The sequence below is a fragment of the Tupaia chinensis genome, unplaced genomic scaffold, assembly GCF_000334495.1.
Source record: "Tupaia chinensis unplaced genomic scaffold, TupChi_1.0 Scaffold148698_1, whole genome shotgun sequence".
Classification (NCBI taxonomy): domain Eukaryota; kingdom Metazoa; phylum Chordata; class Mammalia; order Scandentia; family Tupaiidae; genus Tupaia; species Tupaia belangeri.
Window position 1 is genome coordinate 225,974 of NW_006208547.1, and position 23,032 is coordinate 249,005.

At 37.2% G+C, this 23,032-nt stretch overlaps 1 pseudogene; it reads right to left on the reverse strand.

Moving 5' to 3' along the window:
* Positions 1-10,745: 10,745 nt before the first annotated feature.
* LOC102484086 (glyceraldehyde-3-phosphate dehydrogenase pseudogene) lies at positions 10,746-11,711 on the reverse strand (annotated as a pseudogene).
* Positions 11,712-23,032: the final 11,321 nt, after the last annotated feature.

A 23,032-nucleotide genomic window follows, 5' to 3' on the forward strand; every position in this document is an offset into this window, starting at 1 on the left:
GGGGGGATGGCCATGCTGCAATCCCTTCTCCTCTATTCTCCTCTTGGGATTTTGGGCACACACACACACACACACACACACCTGGAATCAATTTTATTTATTTATTTATTTTTTGTAGAGGTTTTTGCAATAGGGTCTATGTTTAATCTGTTGAGTTTTTACTTTTTTTTTAAGAGAGAGATTTTTGCTATAGGAGATGTTTCCTTGTGGGAGAGACAGAGACAGAGAGAAACATAGAGACACAAAGTGAGAAATCACCTCCCAGGGGGGATGGCCATGCTGCAATCCCTTCTCCTCTATTCTCCTCTTGGGCATGCATGTACACACCGGGGATAAGGCTTAAGCCACCAGGTCTGGGACTCCAACTACCCTCAACTATGTGGGAGTCCAGCTACATAACCATTGCACCAACTGCTGGCCCCAGGAATCTTAACTTCTTCTTTTTTTTCTTTTGAGAGATTTTTGCTATAGGGTGTGTGCACTCGCCAGAAAGACAGAGACAGAGAGACAGAAAGCAAGAAATCACCCCATGGAGGGATGGCCACACCACAATCCCTTCTCCATTCTCCTCTCGGGATCTTGGGCATGCATGCACACGTGCCCAGTGTGAGTTTAAGCCACCGGGTCTGGAACTTGAACTATGATCCATCAGGTCTGGGACTTGAACTGTGGTCGACTATGTGGGAATCCAGTAACATAACCATTATGCCATCTGCCAGTCCTAAGTTTTATTTTTGAAAACTTTATTTCTTCCATGAGTAAAAAAGACAGAGTCAGCACTCACAACAGGGTCTTGGTACTTCAGTCTATCCTCAGTCTCAGCCAGCCCAGGATTATGGGCATGTGCATACCTTGCTTATTCAGGAAGTTCTCCAGACCCACACCTAGAACTTTCCCATGTAAGCCAGCCTCACAGACCATTGTATTTTACCACTGTGCTTCTGTTCAGCCCCTGCTGAAAATTTTTATAATGGAAGATTATTAAATTTTGTTATTTTTTAGCATGTATTGAGATAATCATATGATTTTTATTCTTCATTTTTTTAATGTGATGAATCATATTTATTGATTTGTGTGTGATAAACTACCATGGTATCCCAGGGGTAGATTCTGATTGGTCACAATGAATGATTCTTTTTATGTGTTCTTGAATTTGATTTCCTAATATTTTTTTGAGGAATTTTTGCATTTATATTCATCAGAAATATTAGCCTATAATTTTCCTTTTTGTAATGTCTTTGGCTGGCTTCAGTGTCTTGGTAGCCTCACAAAATAAGCTTGGAAATATTTTCTCTCCTGAATGGTTTTGAAAGGAGTTGAGAAGGACTTGTATTAGTTCTTTCTGGTTTTTTTTGTTTGTTTGTTTATTTTAAGAGAGATTTTTGCTATAGGGCATGTGCACTTGTCAGAGAGACGGGGAGAGACATAGAGACAGAAAGTGATAAATCACCCCACAGAGGAGATGGCTGTGCCACAGTCCCTTCTCTTCCATTCTCATCTGGGGATTATGGACATGCATGCACATGCACCCTGCTTGAGTTTAAGCCGTAGGGTCCAGGACTCGACTATGTGGGAGTCCAGCAATGTAAGCATATGCTATCTGCTGGTCCCTGTTTGAGTTCTTCAAGTGTTTGGTAGAATTCACTAGTGAACTTGTCTGGGCCTGGGCTTTTCTTTAGTGGGTGTCTTTTAATTATTGGTTTAATCCCCTTACTTGTTACTAGTCTGAGTTGATTTTCTATTTCTTTATGTTTCACTCTTGGCAGATTATATGTATTTGCAAAGGAACTTATCCATTTCTTCTATCTGTTGGTATACAGTTGTTCACAGTAGTGGTATATAGTTGTCCACGGCAATTTCTTATGATCACTTACATTTTGCTAGTACTAGTTGCCATGTCTCTTCTTTCATTTTATTTATTTGAGTCTTTTCTCTTTTTTAAACTAGTTGGTCTAGCTAAAGGTTTATTGATATTATTTATCTTTCCAAATAAACAACTCTCAGTTGCACTGATTTTTAAAACTTTTTTTATTGCCTACTTCATTTATTTTTCATTATTTCTACACTCGTCTTTATTATTTCCATTTTTTTGCTAATTTTGGATGTAGTTAATTCTTCTTTTCCTAGTTCTTTGGATTGTGATGTTAGATTGTTTGTTATTTTTTTTCTCTCTTTTAAATGTAGGCATTTATTGCTATACATTTTCTTTTTTGGACAGCTTTTGCTACATTTCATAGCTTTGACATGTTGTATTTCTACTTCTGTTTATCTCAAGGATTTTTCTCATTATCCATTTCCATTTTCATGCTACTGAGTTCCAAAAAGATAGAATTTCAGTTCTTTTCAGTTTATTAAAGTTTGTGTTGTGTCCTAAAATGATATAGCCTCAAGAATATTTTATGGTCAGTTATTTGGATTCCTCCTTCTCATATCTCTCCCTTATTCATGGGGATTTTTCAGCTTAACTTCCAGAAGTGGGTTACTAATGTCTTCATCAAATTATAAATTAATAGAGAGGAGCAGATGGCATAATTGTTGTGTTCCTGGACCCCCACGTAGTCTACTGTAGTTCAAGTCCAGAACCTAACAGCTTAAAACTCACACTGGGTAGGTGTGCATGTGTGCTCAAGATCCCAAGGAGAGAATGGAGAAGAAGGAATTGTGGTGTGGCCATGCCCCTGGGTGGTGATTTATCACTTTCTGTCTCTCTGTCTCTCCAGAGAGTACACACACCCTATAGCAAAAATCTTTCTCTATTATTATAAATTATTGTATCTCTTCCTAGTCTCAAACATGTAAAGAGTTGAACAATTATAGCAGATCATGCCAAGTAAGCCAATACATTTTGCTGGACTGATAAGTTTGACAGTGGTTATACTGTTATTAGATATACTATAGGAGAAAAACTAGCGCTAGACACTGTGGTTGAGTTCATCACCTGGGTGAGGCCTGGGCAGTGACTTAGGCTGCTGTCACAGATATAGCCTTATTGTTTCTGAGGCAGCCATTATCTGATAGAGACCAAAGTGAACTCAGTGCTCCAAATCCGTGCCTATGCATGCTATGAAGCATCCTGTAGGATCTCTGACTTCAGCCAAAATTTCTACCATGGTGCAGAGGCTAGAGGCACTGAAGGATCTGATTGGTACAGGAGGTTCAGTGAAGTTACTATCAGGGTAAGAGGTCAACTAATGGGAGCTAAAAATGGTGGATACATTCCTCTTCCTTCTTGCCTCAGAGACAGTTTGAAGATTTTGTACAATTCAACTTGTCACCAAGACTTCTCTTTCAGTCGTGTATTCTCTGTATTCACTTTTCCTCCTTCCCAGTTTTCCTGCATTCTCCCTTTATTCCTGCTTCCCAGGAATTGAGTTTCCTCTCAAACCGTTTTACATAAAAACTTTTGCTCAGGCTTTGTTTTCTAGGGAACCTAGGTCAAGATTACTATTACTTGAAAAGACAATGGGGAAAAAAAGAGAAAATAAGTTAAATTATTCTTTGTATTACCACTTTGTTATTATTCTCACTTTTTAAATATGTTAAACATATTGCAAAAGAAGCCAGAGTTTCTAATTTGAATGTAGTATCAAGAGAAAAAATGTTAATAATGTTAGATAACATTTTAGTACTAGAGTAAAATATCTTACATCTATAATTTTTTTTTCTTTTGCCACAGGGCACATGAGCTCACTGTTTCTAATTCGAATGTAGTATCAAGAGAAAAAAAAGTAAATAATGTTAGATAACATTTTAGTACTAGAGTAAAATATCTTACATCTATAATTTTGTTTTCTTTTGCCACAGGGCACATGAGCTCACTGGAATGAGATAGAGAGAGAAAGTGAGAAATCACCCTCCAGTGAGAATGGCTATTCTGCAATCCCTTCTCTTTCAGTCTTATCTTGGAATTCTGGGCACACACACTGCATCTAGGACTTGAACTGTGGTTAGCCATGTGGGAATCCAGTGGCTTAACCATCATGCCACCTGCTGGCTCCATCTATAAGTTTTTAAAAAATCTTATCTAACAAGATATGTGACTATAAGTAGAAAATAAGTAGTACATTTTATATTACATTAACAAAATATGTTAAATATAGAAGGCATAAATATAATACATTTTACTAATAGCTTTAATGTTTTCTGAATAAGCTGCTTTTTTAAGGATATAGAGCAGAAAAGTAAAACTAAATGGGAATTAAAATGTTTTATAGTGGTTGTCTTATAAACTTAAACTTAAATTCTTGGCTAGAGGGTGTGTGCATTCTCTAGAAAAAGACCTCCTGTTGGGATTTGGAGTACACAGGTGCACATGTACCTGGTGTGCTTTTCAAGCTACCAGGGCCAGAATTTGAACTGCTGTCAGTCATGTGGAATTGAGCTCCCTTAACTACTAGACTACAGGGGTGGCTCCAACTTTACACTTTTTTTTTTTGGAGAGGTTTTTGCTATAGGGCACGTGTGCTTGCCAGAGAGACAGAGAGATAGAAAGCGAGAAATCACCCCCAGGGGGATGACCATGCTGCAATCCCTTCTCCTCCATTCTCTTCTCGAGATCTTGGGTGTGCACATGAGTTTAGGCCACCGGGTCTGGGACTCGAACTGCGATTGACTACATGGGAGTCCAGAGACATAGCCATTATGCTAACTGCTGGTCCCCAAGTTTACACTTTTTAAAGTATATTTACCAATAAGCAGGTATGAAGCTAGGTGTGTATGCACTGTCCATCTGTCATTGACTGACTGCTGCTTCTAGACTTGTTAACTCTTGCCTTGCAAGTGGCACAGAGTGTTTCTACAACCAGTAATCAGCAGTGTAAATATGCCCACATCTTTTAGACCCCATATTACCATTCCAGTGCATGTGCTTTGTCTTTATCTATCTAAAGGCATTTGTAGGAGCTGGTGACAGCTGGGCTTCCTTCATATACACAGCAGATTGGAAGTGCAAGAGAATTACATCGACAAATTCCTCCTCCTGCTGGGGCTGCTTATTAGTATTCTATCTCCCTCAACCCTTTAATAGAATAATTCTTTGTTTTTCTTTTATTATTTTGGCCACAGGGAAAATGTGCTCTCCAAAGAGAGACAGAAAGAGGGAAAATGAAAAATTACTCCCCTCCACAGGGCATGGTCATTCTGCAATCCCTTCTTCAGTCTCTTTTCAGAATTTGGGGCACACACTCACACAACATGCACACAGCATGATTTCCAGGCCACCGGGTCCAGGAGGTACTCAAACTGTGCCTAGCCATGTGAGAGTCCAGCACCTTAACTACTACACCAGCTGTTGGCCCCAGTAGGATAATTCTAATATTCACAAGTATTAGTTGTCACCAATGCTCCTCACAGTATGCTCTGCTGTCTGGTGCAAAACCTTTGGAGAGCACATTGGAAAGCATTTGACTAGCTAGCACAGAGTGCACAGCCTATTGGTGCAAATCCTGTTCTCTAGCCTCTTGTTTATCTTTCTTTATTAGTTATCATCATACCTCTATCCCCAAAATCACAAATGTCTTCATAAGTACGTATGCTTTTAGCAGACATCACTAGCTCAGGTTAAACTTTTAAGTATTTGTCTTTTGAAATGATTTGAATGTGTTCTCCCCAAACTTATGTGTTGATATTTGGTTGTGAAGAGATTAAGATGGTAAAAAGTTAATCTGACTGTAGTATTGAAAGGTGAGTTTCTGGGAGGAGATTAGGATTAAGATTATTAAAATGGAGCCCCCATAATTGACTCTTGGTGGGTTTATAAGGAGAGAAAATGAGACCAGAACAAGAACAGAGACATACAGACATAGGCATGCTGCTTTTCCCCTCTTTTTGTATTATCTGTCATCAGAAAGACCTTCACCAGAAGTGGCACCTCAATCTTAGACCTCCAAAGCATGAGTTAAATGCACCTCTACTTTTATAAATTACTCCAATACAAGTATTTTTGTTCGTTTGTTTTTACAATGGAATGGACTAGAACAGGTTTAAAAGGAATTACAGTCTCACCCTCTGAATTCCGCAAGTGTCAGAGACACCTATGAAGTAACATTTACTCCCTTGTGATAACATTTTATGCACAATGCCAGGAACACAGTAAGTGCTTAGCAAATGTTATATTCTTTTCTTTTATTCAGATAATATGTAATGAGAACTTCTGTGATAATAAATTAAAGGCAATATGCATTATGGTTAAAACTAGAACTATGAAGCCAGACATTCTAGATTAATATCCTGGTTCTATCATTCTACAGGTGGACAACTAGTTAAGTGCTTTTTCCTCAATTTTCTTAGCTGAGAAATGGGTATAAAAAGAGTACTAACTGATAGCATTGTAAGGACAAAATAACTGAGTTTTCAGAAAAGTCATGATACATTTTTTCTATGTTTTTCAAAAGTCATTTATCTATATAAAGAATAAAGATCAATGAATAATGTATTGCCAATTTTGTTTGATAACTTTTTGCCATCTTTCAGTGAGCTTCATAATTCCACATTCATAGAAAGACCTGTCTTTATCAGTGAAAAACTGAACAAGGTATTGATTTATAGCCTCATCTGAATTGAATGTTATACCACACAAAGAGTTTTGAAGAGAGCCAAACAATGGAAGTCTGATGGTGCAAGGTCAAGCAAGTATGGTGGGTATGGCAACACATTTCATCCAAGCTCTAATAATTTTTGATAGGTGGTCAAACTTGCGTGTGATTTTTCATTGTGATAGAACACAACTCCTTTATGATCAATGAGCTCTGTATGTTTCTGGATGATGGATTCATTCAAACTGTGCAATTACCGGCTGACAGTATCCATTCAAATTGATTGTTTGGATCCTTGGTAGAAGCTCAAAAAACGACTCCTTTAATATCCCACCAACTGAGAGCATAACCTTCTTCCAATGAATGTCTACTTTCAACATCCTTTGAGGTGAATCATTACATTGTGAAGAAGACTGTGCACCACATTGTTGTAAAAAAGACACTTCTCATCGCCAGCTATTAGTCACTTCAAAAAAGGATTGTTGGGATAGATGGCATAATGGCTATGTTGCTGGACTCCCATGTAGTTGACTGTGGTTCAAGTCCTGGACCCAGCAGCTTAAAACTCAGGCCAGGTACTTGTAAGTATGTGCTCAAAATCCCAAGAGGAGAATGGAGGAAAAGGGATTGTGGTATGGCCATCACTCCCCCAGGAGGTGATTTCTCCCTTTTTGTCTCTCTGTCTCTCTCTGTATCTCTGGTGATTACATGCCTCCCCCATAGTAAAAAATCTCTCAAAATAAAATAAAATTTTAAATTAAAATATTTTTTTCACATTTAATGAGAATATTACAGGTTCATGAGGAATCCAAATATTTAGCTTGCTTATGTATCCCAGCTCCTTCAGGTGGTTGTGAATGCTTAAATGATGGATGTTCAATGTTTTTTCAATCACTCATGTCATATAATGTGGGTTTGATTCAATCAAAGCCTTTATTTTTGTCATTGTCAACTTCAGTGGGCCTTCCTGACTGAGGAGCATCGTTGAGATCAAAATCACTAGCATGGAATTTGGTGAACCATGGCATTGGCATTCTTGAAGAACATTGTCACTGAAAATGTTACACAACTTTCCACAAGCTTGATGCACATTTTTCCCTTTATGGAAGTAAAACATTAAAATATGGTGAAAATGCACAGTTTGGTCTTCAATCTTTTTTTTTTTTTTAGAGGTTTTTGCTATAGGGCGCGTGCGCTCGCCAGCCAGCCAGAGAGAGACATAGAGACAGAAAGCAAGAAATCCCTCCCCCCAGGGGGATGGTCACACCGCAATCCCTTCTCCTCCATTCTCCTCTCGGGATCTTGGGCACTCATGCACACGTGCCCTGGCCCGGTGTGAGTTCTAAGCCACTGGGTCTGGGATGCGAACTGCGGTCGACTACGTGGGAATCCAGCGACATAGCCATTACACTAACTGCTGGTTCCTGGTCTTCCATCTTTAACCTGTAAAATCTCCAAAACTCAGTCAAATAACTTAATTTGTTTTTAGAGTAAAGCTGGATCTGTCAAAAGTCAAATGACATAGAAGTAACATAGATACAGATGACTCTAATACGTCCAAAAATGAACTAGTTCTGTCTTTTGCAAAAATGTGTCATGATTTTTTTTGATAACCCAATATACCTGTTATGTAAAACACTTAGAGTACAGAATTCAGAGTAAGTGCAATATGTATATACCATTTGAGGGTGGGGGGAGATAACAGGAAGCTTTCTTTCTATTGCTTTATTCTCTGTTTTTATTTTACTGGGGCTCATGTGCTCCTCTGCATGTGTATATGTGTAAGCTACAGGGAAAGGGAGAGAGAGAGAGAGAGAGAGAGAGAGAGAGAGAGAGAGAGAAAAAAGAGACGTCAAAAGTCAAATGACATAGAAGTAACATAGATACAGATGACTCTAATACGTCCAAAAATGAACTAGTTCTGTCTTTTGCAAAAATGTGTCATGATTTTTTTTGATAACCCAATATACCTGTTATGTAAAACACTTAGAGTACAGAATTCAGAGTAAGTGCAATATGTATATACCATTTGAGGGTGGGGGGAGATAACAGGAAGCTTTCTTTCTATTGCTTTATTCTCTGTTTTTATTTTACTGGGGCTCATGTGCTCCTCTGCATGTGTATATGTGTAAGCTACAGGGAAAGGGAGAGAGAGAGAGAGAGAGAGAGAGAGAGAGAGAGAGAGAGAGAAAAGAGCCCCTTAATGAGTGGTGATCATGTCACAAATCCCCTTCCTCCACTTCTCCATTCTCAGGATTCCAGGCATACGTGCACATGAACCTGGCATGTTTCCCAAGGCATGGGGACAAGGATTTGAAAGACAGTCTGTTATGTGTGATCCAGTTCTTCATGCACTGTGCCCAGTTGCTTTGCTGTGGGGCTGGCCCACTTTATTATTTAATACTATGTGAAATTTTACCAGTTGATCTGGTGTTTCTTTCTGCTGCTCACCTTGTATTTATTATATAAGTGGGTAAATCCCCACAGATGATACCGTGAGTCGTATATTGCTTTTCCAATTATCTTACTTACAGAAATCACCTAAGTTGTTTACCAATCTCTTTTAACATGGCTTCCAAACTTGCATGAGCATCTGCTGGGATGGTCTTTATTCACACCAGTTTCTCAGACCAGATAAAGCAAATCTCTGGGCATTATGCCTTATAGATCAGAATTTAAAAAGGAACCTGAAGAGTACCCATGGTACTGCTCTCATCTCTCCACAGATGGATATTTACATTTATTATCGGGAAGGAACCTCAGTCTACCTCAATGCAGTCATTCAATTCTCTGAATGCCCTCAGTTATGTTAGTCCAGTTATCGCCTCTCATTTGGAGTTTTTAGGTTGAACACAATACAGAGAAAGGAAGTAGATGTTGACATGTCATTCATTTGCTCCTGGAATGGAGAATTCAGCCCAAGTGTTTATCCGGTAGCCATGATGCTGATGCCTGGTGGTCCTTAGATTAATTACTAATGTACATCTGTGGGTTCATACAGACCTCTTTGGGATTTGGAAGCGCAGCTACTATGACATCTAGAAGTAGAAGCTCTTGGCAGCTTGAGCTATGGCCATATCTTGCCATTCTCTAACGTTTCCTTTTTGTAGTATTTTTTGATTCATGTATAATAATTATATATATTTATGGTGGTACAATGTGATTTCCAGCACAATAATGGAATGTGTAATGATCAAATCAGGTAATTAGCATACCCATTACCTTATTTCTCTAGATAATAAAGCTATGAAAACTTAACTTTAGACCTTCTAGTGTAGGAGTATTATTCACTGTTACACAATTATATTTCTTTTTAAAAAATTTTTATTTATTTATATATTTGTTTGGAGATGTTTTCGCTATAGGGTGCGTGCGCTCGCCAGACAGACAGAAAGAGACATAGAGACAGAAAGCGAGAAATCACCCCCCAGGGGGGATGGTCATGCCACAATCCCTTCTCCATTCTCCTCTCGGGATCCTGGGCATGCACGCACATGTGCCTGGCATGAGTTTTAAGCCCCCGGGTCCGGGACGCGAACCGCAGTTGACTATGTGGGAGTCCAGCGACATAGCCATTACGCTAACTGCTGGTTCCCACACAATTATATTTCTTAAAAAAAATTTTTAGTGGTTGCACTAGATTTTGCAATGTACATTTACAACTAATTTAAGTACATTTTCAAATTACTTTGTAAGGCTTTGTAGGTAGTGAATCTATCTATCAGTTTTCTGATTTCTACTTCCTGTTCCTTATAAAATTACTGTCATTTATTATACAGATCTACATAGTACAATCATCCAATATGTTGTTACTATTATTACTTTGAACAACTTTCTATTAGATAGAGTAAGAACAAAAATAAATTACAGAACACTTATCTTCACCTTTATTCATTCTGTGACACTCCTTCTTTCCTAATATAGACTAAGTTTCTGAATAAATGTCTCTCTGAAAAACATTTAATAGACTTAATTTTTTGAGCAGAAAAATAAAAGTTTATGTTCACAAGTTTTTTTTTGGTACAGCTTATTGATGGTTCATGACAAGAAAGGGCTCTCTGAGACCTTTCCCTTTTCCAGGGGGTCTTATATAGAAACTGTGTCAAGAAGAGAAGCTTCTCATTGTGGTGGAGACTGTGTGGGAGCTGGACCTCCCCAGCGGCTAAGGATTTCTCTTACTGTGTTCTTGCTGGGGCTGATAGCCCAGGAGTTCTACTCCTTGGAGGCCATATGGACCATGAGGTCCACCATCCTAATGCTGTAACCAAATTCATAGTCATACCAGAAAATGAGCTTGACAATGTGGTCACTGAGGGTGACACCAGCTCCAGCATCAAAGGTGGAGAAGTGGGTGTCACTGTTGAAGTTGCAGGAAACAACCTGGTGTAGCCCAAGATGCCATTCAGGGAGCCTCGTGACACCTGCTTCACCACCTTCTTGATGTCATTGTGTTTGGCAGCTTTCTCCAGGTGGCAGGTCAGGTCCACGACTGACATGTGGGGTTGGGACATGGATGGCCATGACTGTGAGATTCCTGTTCAGTTCTGGAATGACCTTGCCCAAGGCCTTGGCAGTGCCGGTCGATGCTGGGATGATGTTCTGAGCAGCCCCACAGCCATCACGCCACAGCTTCCCTGAGGAGCTGTCCATGGTCTTCTGGATGCCAGTGGTGGCATAGACTGTGGTCATGAATCCCTCCACAATGCCGATGTTGTCGTGAATGACCTTGGCTGGGCGATCAAGCAGTGGGTGATGCAGAAGGCATTGCTGACAATCTTCAGGGAGTTGTTTTACTTCCTGTGGTTTACACCTATCACAAATATGGGGGCCTCAGCAGAAGGGGCAGAGATGATAACCCTTTTGGCCTCACCCTTCACGTGAGCCCCAGCCTTCTCCATGGTGGATTGATTCCACAACATACTCAGCACCAGCATTACTCCATTTGATGTTGACCAGATCTTGTTTCTGCAAGAGAGTGATGGGTTTCCCATTGATGACAAGTTTCCCGTTCTCAGCCTTGACAATACCATTGAACTTGCCATCATACTGGAACATGTAGACCATGTAGTTCAAGTCAATGAAGGGGTTACTGATAGCTATGACTTCCACTTTGCCAGAGTTAAAGGCAGCCCTGGTGACCAGGTACCCAATATAGCCAAATTGTTTTACTCCAACCATCACAATTGTGTGTTTGGGACACAGCTGGCACTGCACGAGAAGATGCAGCTGTCGGTTGATTGGGGAGGAGCAGAGAGCCCACAAGAAGATGTTTTAAGTTATCAGCAAAATTGAGCAGAATGTACATAGAATTCCTATATACTCTCCACTTTTTCAGTTGCATAACCTTCTAACCATCACCATCCTGTCCAAGAGTGGTACATTTGTTACAATTGAACCTTCATTAACACATCAATATTGCCAAAAGTGTGTAGTTTACATTAGAGTTCACTCTGGGAGTATAGAATTTATGAATTTTGACAAATGCATTATGATATGGTTCTACCATTATAGTATCATATAGAATGGTTTAACTATCCTAAATACCCTCTGTGCCCAGCCTATTCATTTCTTCCCCAATCTCTCTCCTAGAACTACCTATCTTTTCACTGTTTCTACAGTTATTCTTTTTTCAGAATGTAATACAGCTGAAACCCCACAGAACATAGCATTTGTAGATTGACTTCTTTCACTCAGTAATGCACATTTCTTCCATGTTTTTTCACTGTTTAATAGCACATTATTTTTTAGCACTATATAGTATTTCATTGTTTAGATGTATCACAGATTATTTAACCATTCGTCTGTTAAAGATCATCTGGGTTGCTTCCTGGGCAATTACAAATAAAGCTATATAAACATTCATGTGGAAGATTTTCCATGAACATGTTTTCTTTTAAGTAAATACCAGTGAGTGAAATTGCTGGATCTAACAGTAAGAATATGTTTAGTTTCATAAGAAACTATCAAAATATCTTTCAAAGTTGCTGTACCATTTTGCATTCCTACCAGTGATCAGTGAGAGTTGCTCATCTTACCAGCATTCATGTTGTAAGTGTTCTAATTTTTGACTATCTTAGTAGATATGCAGTAGTATCTCATTGCTGTTTTAACTTATGAAAGGTTTTATTTCTCCGCTACATTACATTTTTGTCTACACCTTTCATTAGAGCCTTTAGCATATTAATTATACTTATTGCATATTCTTTATGTGACAATTTCAAAATCTGTGCTTTGGTCCCATTCTGATGTTTGCTTTCTCTTCAGGCTTGTTTGTTCAGTGCCCTTTTATATGCCCTATAATTTTTTCTTAAACACCAGAAATGACATATGAGGTCATGGGAACTGAGGTAATTAGGCCTTTCCTGTGAAGTTTTATGTTAATCTGGCTAAGCATTTGGCTGCATTTAATGTTTGCTGTTGCTATAGGTGTCAGAGATGTCAATTTCCTCTACTGTTTTTTTCTTCTTCTCCTTTTCTCCTTCTTTTTCTTTTTCTTTTTAATTTTGTTCTCTGGCTCATGTGTAAGGAGGCTCCAGGCACTCCTGAAAATCCTAAACTGATCTTTGCTTCCTGTATGCAGTTATCTGTTCAGATATTTGGGAAGCAGTTTGGCTCATGATCTCAATTCTCTGAAGAGTCTGGAAAAATTAATTTTCAGTGTCTTTAGCTTTTCTGTTATGGTGAGGTAGGAATGACAACTTCTAAACTCTACATATTAAAGTTGAAACCAAAGGTCTAACCTCTTAAATATACATAGTAGTATCATTGTGCTATTTTCAATACCTGGCTTTTACATCAAATCAAAACTAAAAAGTTAACCGTTATTTTCTTTTTCTGTTATTCAGTATTTTTCCTGTATTTTCTGCTGATTGAAAAAAACTACATTTCTTTAATGAGAGTGTTCTACACTGACAGGTCTATAGCTTTAATGTGATATTTTGACAGAATTCATGAACTATTGGGGTAGCATTTTTATTTTGGGAGATTATCTTCACTGATTCTTGATTACTCTTCCCAGATGTGCAATTATATATATACATATATATATATAATTTATATATATATTATATTTATATCTAATTTATTTATTTATTTTTGGAGAGGGTTTTGCTATTGGGCACATGCGCTCACCACAAAGACAGAGACAGGGAGACAGAAAGCGAGAAATTGCCCCCCAGGGGCATGGCCACACCACAAAATGTTTTCCTCCATTCTCTTCTCAGGATCCTGGGCATATATGCAGACATGCCCAGTGTGAGTTTAAGCCTCTGGGTCCGGAACTCAAACTGCAGCCGACTACATAGGAATCCAGCAACACAACCATTACGCCAACTGCTGGTCCCTTGCAGTTCTATATTAAGTCATTTAGTTTAGACTTCTTGCTAATGCCAACAGTATGTTCTCTATTTTGGTGAATTTCGAAAAAGAGATGGATAGCGTCTTTTTACTTCTTTCTTTATGCACAAACTTTCCATCTAGGATGTACAGAGTTTGCCACAATTGATTGCTTTTCATTTCTTCTTAAAGATTGTGTATGCTGGGTCACTCCAATTGCCTAGTGGTTAGCGGACTGGGATCTCACACACTGACCACAAAGTTTGAATTCTGGTCCTGGTAACTTGAAAAATACACCAGGCCCTTATGCATGCATTTCTAAAATCTGTACAGGAAGGAGAAATGGAGAAGAAATTGTGGCATTACCATGCCCCATTTGGAGGTGAGTTCTTCATCATCCTCTTTCTTTATGTTGCTCTCTGGTACATGCACATGCCCTCTGACAAAGTAAAATGAAGATTATGGATATAAACATAGGATATACTCATGAAAAGATATGTAGAGAAAGGAAAATTAGAAAAGGAGAGATTGTAAATATACAGAAGAAGGATTTACATATTATACAAGTGATCTGCAAATTATTTTGAGACTAATGAATTCATTATTATGGTGTCACAGTGTCAGTCATTTCAATTCATTACTTAACTATTTAGATGTACAGAATTGCAGATATCCTTTACATAGTCTATTGTCATCTCAACTAAACCTCTTGAGCATAGTGTTTTATGCTACTGTGACAATAAATTTCAATAAAACAAACAAACAAATAAATAAAACTAGCCAATTAAATGAAAGGATAAACAATAAAATAATAATGTTCTCTAATGTACTTGAATAATAAAGTCTTGGTGATAACTGCTATTTATTAATTCCAAGAAAGAAAGGGACACAGAAATAGTTTATTATTGTTGTTGATGATGTGTGCAATATCCTCAACTGGCTCATCTGAGGTATATTTCATTTTGGGTAAATTCTCTATACAAGCTAAATGATGTATAGCAATTGAATGTATAAAATAATATTAATAAAATATATTAGTTTAACATTTTAAAAAGGGGACAAGCTTGTGAGGAGAAAGAATTATAATTATCAAGTTCATTTACCTCAATTGTGAAGAACAGAAAGTTAATGAAACTGAATAAATGGAAAGGGGAGTGTTCTACTCAAATCAGTGATAGGGAATGAATATTGAAATCTTTTAAATATGATTTTTAAAAATCAAATGATGTAAAACTGAGACAATCAAGATTTCACATAAGTATTAGCCTGAGTGAGTCCAATTTGCTTCATTGAGTTTTGATAAGTTTGAGGTCCATATTTCTCAGATGGAGAGGCTGTTAAAAACCCTTCCTTACTTCTGTGTTCTCATAAATCTCTCAAATGGTGAACCTGTTTCTCCTTTGAGAGACGAAGCATTTCTAAAGAGAGGCTTCTTTCTGACGTGACCACCTAGACTTCAAGTTGCATTTGAGCATGATTTTAAGTACAGAAGATGATCTTGTCTGTCTGTTCCACTCCTCAGAACAAAGATGCTGAATAGCCCCACATTTTACCTTTATAGAACTGCCAGCATGGGGAGCAAGCTACCTTCTGGTGCTGTGCAGTGTCAATACACCCACCAAAAGTAATATTGTAGCTTGATAGAGAGGTCTCATTTTTCAGGTGCCAAGGTTCATGAAAGTGGGGAGGAAGGAATTTTTCTTTCACAAATCTAACAATGGGAAGCCTTGGGAGCATACCTCATAAGTCTGTGTAAGAAGAGATTCTTTAGATAAAGATATGCTTTGCTATCAGAACTGCTGATGTCTCCATATCAAATTAATTAGAGAAAAAAATAGAGAGAACTTACGTGGTAAATTCTGCCCTGAAGGGAACAGGCCAGAGTACCGTATTTCTTGTTTTCTTCAACTAGCCTTGATTTCCCAATATTGTAGAGCTAATTTGAACCTCACACAAGCCTGTAGTTCCCAGGTTGATGGTTAATGATAAATGAGAATTGCAATTACAATGGTGTACATCAAAGGAATGTAAAGAGGCAGACTTCTTCTTTTAGAAAGACAGTGTAGATGTACTTTTATCAATTCTTCCCATTAATTATACCTATGAACCTTGGCATTATATATAAATAAATGTAAGAAAACCCTGAAAGTTTGAGAAAAGAAAGCAGTCCAAGATGGAGCTGTGGGAGCAAAGTGCAACAGAGTAGTGAATTCCCTGGATTTCCTTTTTGTCTTATATATCTTAGCCTAGAGGCTTAAAAAGCCACATCCAAGAAATACCAAGATGCACAGACCCATGATGCCCTTACTAAAACTTGTTCATCATAAAACAACCTAGAAAGACACAGACTAGCAAGATAGAAAACTTTTAAGAAGAAACTCTTCCAGCCAAAACCACAGAAAGAAATATGGCACTCATCCCCCCATGCCAGTAAAAGGAAGTAGGGGCCTAGGTTTGCAGCATTCAAGGTTGTAGTAGGGTGCTTGAAACCCCACCACTCTGGAATTATCTGGCAGTCATGAGCCCTACCTCCTTTCCCATGGTGTTGGTATCTATGAGTGGCATAAACTTTTATTATGACCTACCAATAATGAAGTCAGGTGAGAATGGAAGTCTTCTTTTCTACTGGAGTGGTTTCAGAGATGGCCCAGTGGAGAGTAAAAATTTTTACTATTTCCCAGTAGTAAGGAGGTCACACCTCGCCCATGGTATTAGTGGAGGCCAGTGCACTACAACCTATCCCAGCCAGTGGAGGCCAAGTAGGAAAAGAGAATTCCCACACATACCCAGCAGTAATAAGTTTCCAAATGGATGTTAATGGAAATTCATGAGAAATCTAGACTTCTAGCTCCAATTGGCAGTATCAAGGTGATGTCATCTTCCCATCTGGTGTCAGAAGATGCCAACTAAACCAGAAATTTAAATAAGATGTATAATCTAATTTAAAAAGTACCAATGTTGGAATAAATAAAAATTTACTTATCATATGAAGACTAGTAAGGAAATTGAATGAAAAAAGAAAAGAGAAAACCAATAGATGTCAACACTCACATAACAAAAATGTTAGACTACTTGGCAAAGAGTTTAAAAGAGCCATCACAGAAAAAGGCTTCAAGAGACAACTATAAACACACCTAAAATAAATGAAAAAATAGAGGGTCATAGCATAAAAATATTTATAGATTAATCAAATGAATATTCTTGAACAAAAAATATAGTAGCAGAAATAAAACTAAATGGATGGCTTAAACAGCAGATGAAGAGAGAGGGAAGAATTAATCAATGAACTTAAAGACACAGCGGTAGAAATTACCCAACCTTAACAACAGGGAAATAATAATGAAAGAAAAATAGAAAGAAAAATAAAAAAAGCAGAAAAGAAAAGAAAGAAAGCATCGACCTATGGGATTAAAACAAAACCTTAGAAGAGGGATGAGCAGAGAGCATAATGGTTATGTCTCTGAACTCCCACGCAGTAGACTGTGGTTCAAATTCTGAACCCAGTGGCTTAAAACTTACACTGGACACATGTGTGTGCATGCCTATGATTCCGAGAGAAGAGTGGAGGAAAACGGGATTGCAACACGGCCATCCCCCTGGAGGGGGGAGGGCGATTTATCACTTTCTGTCTCTCTGACAAGTGCATGTGCCCTATAGCAAAAAGCCTCTCTCTCAAAAAAAAAATACATATATATCAGAAGAAATAATAGTTTAATACTTCCAAAGTTTGGTAAAAGCATAAACCTGAAGAATCAAGCTGAATCTTTAAAATAAAATAAACTGAAAAGGTTTATGCAAAGGCACACCAGCTTATCAAAACTATTAATAAAGACAAAAAAAAAAAACAAACCCACAAACAAACAAAACCTTGAAATCAGCAGGAGAGATACATCTTATAGGGGAAAGTAGCTCAAATGGTGGTGGATTTCTAATTAAAAGATTAGAAGGAAATGTCATCATATTTTTCAAGTGCTGAAAGAAAAGTACCATTAATCCAGACTCTTACATCAATTGGGAATACACATCAAGAATGAGGAGAGAACCAGAACATTCTTAAGAATTTTTTCCACTAGCACAAAGGGAAAATAAAAGTATTTGTCATTAGAAGACTTGTTCCCACAAAAAGTGTGTGAAAAAGTTTTTTTTTTTTTGTTTGTTTCTTTTTTTTTTTTTTCTTGAAACAGACAGAAAAGAAGCAATAAGAAACACTGCCACATAATGGAAAAAAAAAGAACATGGTAAAAATTTATATGTCTAAATTTTTTTCATTAAGTAAAAAAAACAAAAACAAAGGAAACAAACAGAAAACAAACAGCAAACGAATTCCCAAATATATCAATAACTGCATTAAACATAAATCAAATAAATAGACCAATTAAAAGACAGAGCTTAGAAGGATAAATTTAAAAAAAACATGACCCAACTCATAAAATAAATATAGTAAGAATTAAATAAATTAAGGAGTATTCTATTTATGGTCATGATTTTGGTTCTTCTGAAGTTAATCTTTCCATTCAATAAAATTTCAATTCAAATCTCAGAAATTTCCTTTGTGGACATTGTCAAATTGATTCTACAATTTATAAGGAAAGACAAAAGGACCTGAATGTTCTTCTCAAGGAAGAACAAAGTTGTCAGATTATTACTGGCCAACTTCAAGATTTACTCTGAAGCTCCAGTTAACAAGACAGTGAGATATCGTTGAAGGAATAGACAGAACTATAGGTCAGTACATCACCCATATAGATATAGTCAACCCATCCTTGAAACAAACACAACGGCAATACGATGGTGGCAAGACAGTCTTTTCAGCAAATGGTGCTGGCACAACTGAAAAAAACAATGACTGAGAAAATGTACCAAACAAATGATATGCCATTCCCAAAAAATTTAGTAAAAAAGATTACAGATCTAAATGCAAGATGCAAAACTATAAAACTAGAAGAAGGACAAAATAAAGATGAACTTGGATTTGGCAAAGATTTTTAAAATACAACACCAAAGGCATGACTGGTGAAATGACAAGTGAACTTCATTAAACAAAAATCCTTCTGCTTTGCAAAAGGTACTGTTGAAAAAATGAGAACATGAGCTACAGACTAGGAGGAAATATTTGCAAAAGACATTTACCAAAGGACTGTAATTCAACATATACAAAGAACTTTTAAAATTCACCAGGAAGAAATGAACAACCTGATTTAGAAATGGGCAACAAAACAACATACACCCACCAAAGAAGATAAACAGATGGCAAATAAACATGTGAAGATAAGATCTATATCACAGGGAACTGCATAATAAAAAACAATGAGCTACTACTAAACATCTATTAGAATGATCAAAACCCAAAATACTGATAACACCAATGATGGCAAAATGTGAAGCAACAGAAACTCTCGTTCATTGCTAGTTGGAAGAAAAACTGGTACAGGCACTTTGTAATGTAGTGTGGTAGTTTCCTACAAATTAAATACTCTTGCCACATCATCCAATTATCATGATTCTTGAGATTTATTTGAAAGAGATGAAAACGTTTGCTGACCCCAAACACGCATATGGATGTTTATAGGATCTTTAATCACAATTGTCAAAACTAGAATGCAATTAATATGTCCTAGAATAGGCGAATGGATAAACTGTGATACATCCATACAATGGAATAGTATTTGGAGCTAAAAAGAAATGAATTATCAAGCCATGAAAAGACATAGAGAAAACCTAAATGCATACTACTAAGTGGAAAAAGCCAGTTTGAAAAGACTGCATACTCCATGATCCCAGATATATGACATTCTGGAAGAGGCAACACTATGGACACAGTAAAAGATCAGTGGCTGCCAAAGGTTATCGGGTGGGTGAGGTGGGATGAAAGCACAGAAGATTCTTAGGACAGTGACACTATTATGTATGGTACTAAAATGAATAAATTTGTCTAAATCCATAGAATGTACACCAGGAGTGAATCCTAACATACTTGGACTTTGGTTGACAATAATTGGGTGCTAATGTTTACCATTTTTAATAAATGTACCATTCTGGTGCAGAATGGTACTACTTACTATTAGTAGTAAGGAGGTTGTGAGTTAGGGGTCAAGAGTTATACAGGAACTCTCTGAACTTTTTAAAAATTTTCTGCTTTTTAGGAATCTAAAATATTATAAAAAAATAAAGTTTATTTTTAATGACCCTACTATGTGCTATCTACAAAAATGTCACTTCAAATATAATCACATCAAAATAAAAGCAGTTTGAAAGTAAGAGGATGTTTCATACATCATGAAAGCCTTAATGAATGGAAACCAGCAGTAGCCATATTAGTATCAGATACGTAGACATCAGAGGGGGTGTCCTTTCACCTAGTGGTTAAGGGAAGCCAGAGCCGACATGGCCGACTGCACTGTTGGAGTCCTGGATTGGACAGCTTGAAAAACACCCCAGGCACATGCATATGGGTATCCCAAATCCTGACAGGTTGGAAAGACAGAGGACACCAGATTGTGGAGTGACCATGCCCCATTGAAGGGTGCTTTCTCCCTCTCCATCTTTGTTTCTGCCTTTCTCTGGTGAGTGCATACATGCACTCACCATTGAAAAGAAAAGAAAGAGTAGACTTCAAAGCGAAGAAACACAAAGACATACATCTTATAATGATAAAACAGCAATCCTAAATGTGTATGTAATAAAAAAAAATGAAAATTATGTGAAATTAAAATATACCTTCTTTTTTTTTTTTTTTTGAGAGGTTTTTGCTATAGGGCACGTGCGCTCACCAGAAAGACAGAGACAGACAGAGAGATAGAAAGTGAGAAATCACCCCCCAGGGGGAGATGGCCACACAGCAATCTCTTCTCTTCCATTCTCCTCTCAGGATCTTGGGCATGCACGCACTCAAGCCCGGCATGAGTTTAAGCCGCCAGGTCCGGGACTCGAACTGTGGTCGACTACATGGGAGTTCAGCGACATTGCCATTATGCTAACTGCTGGCCCCTTAAAATATACATTCTATAATGATAAAATATAGCAATTCTAAATGTGTATGTAATGAACACAAATGAAATTTATGTGGAAGACTTTGGAAAAATATATTTGCAGATTTGAACTCCCTTTTCTCAAAAACTGATAGCACAGATAGAAAAAGATCAAGAATATAGAAGAATTTAACATCACCATCAACCAAAGGGTCTACAACGTATTTAAGGAATACCACCAAACAGTAGCATACACGTTCTTTTCAAGTGCGGATGGAACAGATACCCAAATAAACCATAGACCATTACAAAGTCTCAACAAGTAAAGAATATTTAAATCAGACAAAGTACATTTTCTGATCACAATGGAATCAACTAAAAATCAGGAACACAAAAATGAAAATTTATATTTCCCACATGGAAACTAAATAGCACAGTTATAAACAATCCATTCAGTTAAATTGAAGCTTCAAGGGAAATAAAAAAATAAAACATGAAAATGAAAATGCATTGTATCCAAATTTGAACACACAGTATTTGGACAAAACTAAAGCAGTGAAGAGGAAATATTTGCAGCTTGTACTCTATACATTAGAAAAGAGGAAAAGTAGGGCCAGCCAGTGACATGGTGGATAAGACAGCTGGATTACACACGGTCAGCCCCAGAGTTCAATTCTCAGACCTTGTGGATTGAAAAACATGCCAAACACATGTGCACGAGTGCCCAAAATACCCAAAAGAGAGAGAAATGGAGAAGGGATCATGGCATTTCAATCCCTCATGAAGTTTATTTTCTCACTTTTTTTTTTCTCTCTACCCTCTCCTTTCTACCCCTACCCTCAGTATATGAGCTCTTCAGAAAATTTCTTTAAAAATGAAAAGAGGGGCCTGCAGGTGGTATGGTGGTTAAGGTGCTGGACTCCCATGTGGCTGACTGTGGTTCGAGTCCTGGACCTGGTGGTTTGCTTTATCACTTTCTTTCTTCTCTCTCTTTTTCTCTCTTTCTCTCATCTCTGGCCAAATTTAAATAAGTAAATAAACAAATAAAGTAAAATAAAATAATTCTTTAAAAAAATGAAAAGTTTACAACCTATTATCTAAGGTCCTGTTACAAGAACCTAGACAAGAAGATCAAATAAACCCCAAGCAAGTAATAAAAATTAATAAAGATCAGAGCACAAATCAATGAAATTCAAAACAGAAAAATAGAGGAATGAAAAGAATTCTTTGGACAAATTAATAAAGTTGACAAAAATCTAACAAGGTTGATAGAAAAGAAAAGAGAATTTGTGTCTACAAATTACTGAACTTAGAAATAAAACAGATGCTATCACTACAAGTCTCATAGGCATCAAAAAGATAGTGAGGAGACGCTACAAATGGACCTAATCATATACATTCGACAGTTTAGATGAATTGGGGCAATTCTTTCAAAAACACAAGCTACCAAAATTCTCTTCAATATGAAATAATTTAAATAGCACAGTAACTACACCAGAAACGGAATTGATCATTTTTTAAAATCCCCCCAAAACATCTCCAGGCCCAGATAGTTTCACCAGAAAATTCCAGCAACATTTAAAAAAGAATTCATCTCATTTTTACATAATCACTTCCAGTAAATAGGAGAAAATACCTCCTACTTAATTTTATTTATCTAATAATTTTTTGGAATTATTTTATTTAACTATTTATTTATTTATTATTATTTTAAAAATTTAACCAGAGTGGTCAAATTTGACCAGAATAAGACAGAGAGAGAGAGACAGAAAGTGAGAAAGCAAGCTGCCAGTCAAGGACTCAAATTGCAGTTGGCCATGTGGGAGTCCAGTGCCCTTAACCACCATGCCATTCTCCAGCCCCATGAATCTAATAATACATTAATAAACTAAAGACAGTACAAATAAAAAAGAGTAAACTATAGACTGATATCACTGATGAGAGTAAATGTAAAGATACTTAAGAAAATATTAGTAAAAAGAATTGAGCCCTATATAAAGCAATTATACAACATCCTCATGGGAATCATTCCAGGGATGTCAGGCTGTTTAATAGCACTCATGTATGCTAATGAGTTGCCACTCTGAAATAAAGTAGTTATACATTATTAAAATGTTAAAAGAAATTACAGTCAGGGTAGAGTGGTGTACAGAATAGCTGCATAGTTTACCATGTTTTGTAGTATCCTATGGGAGA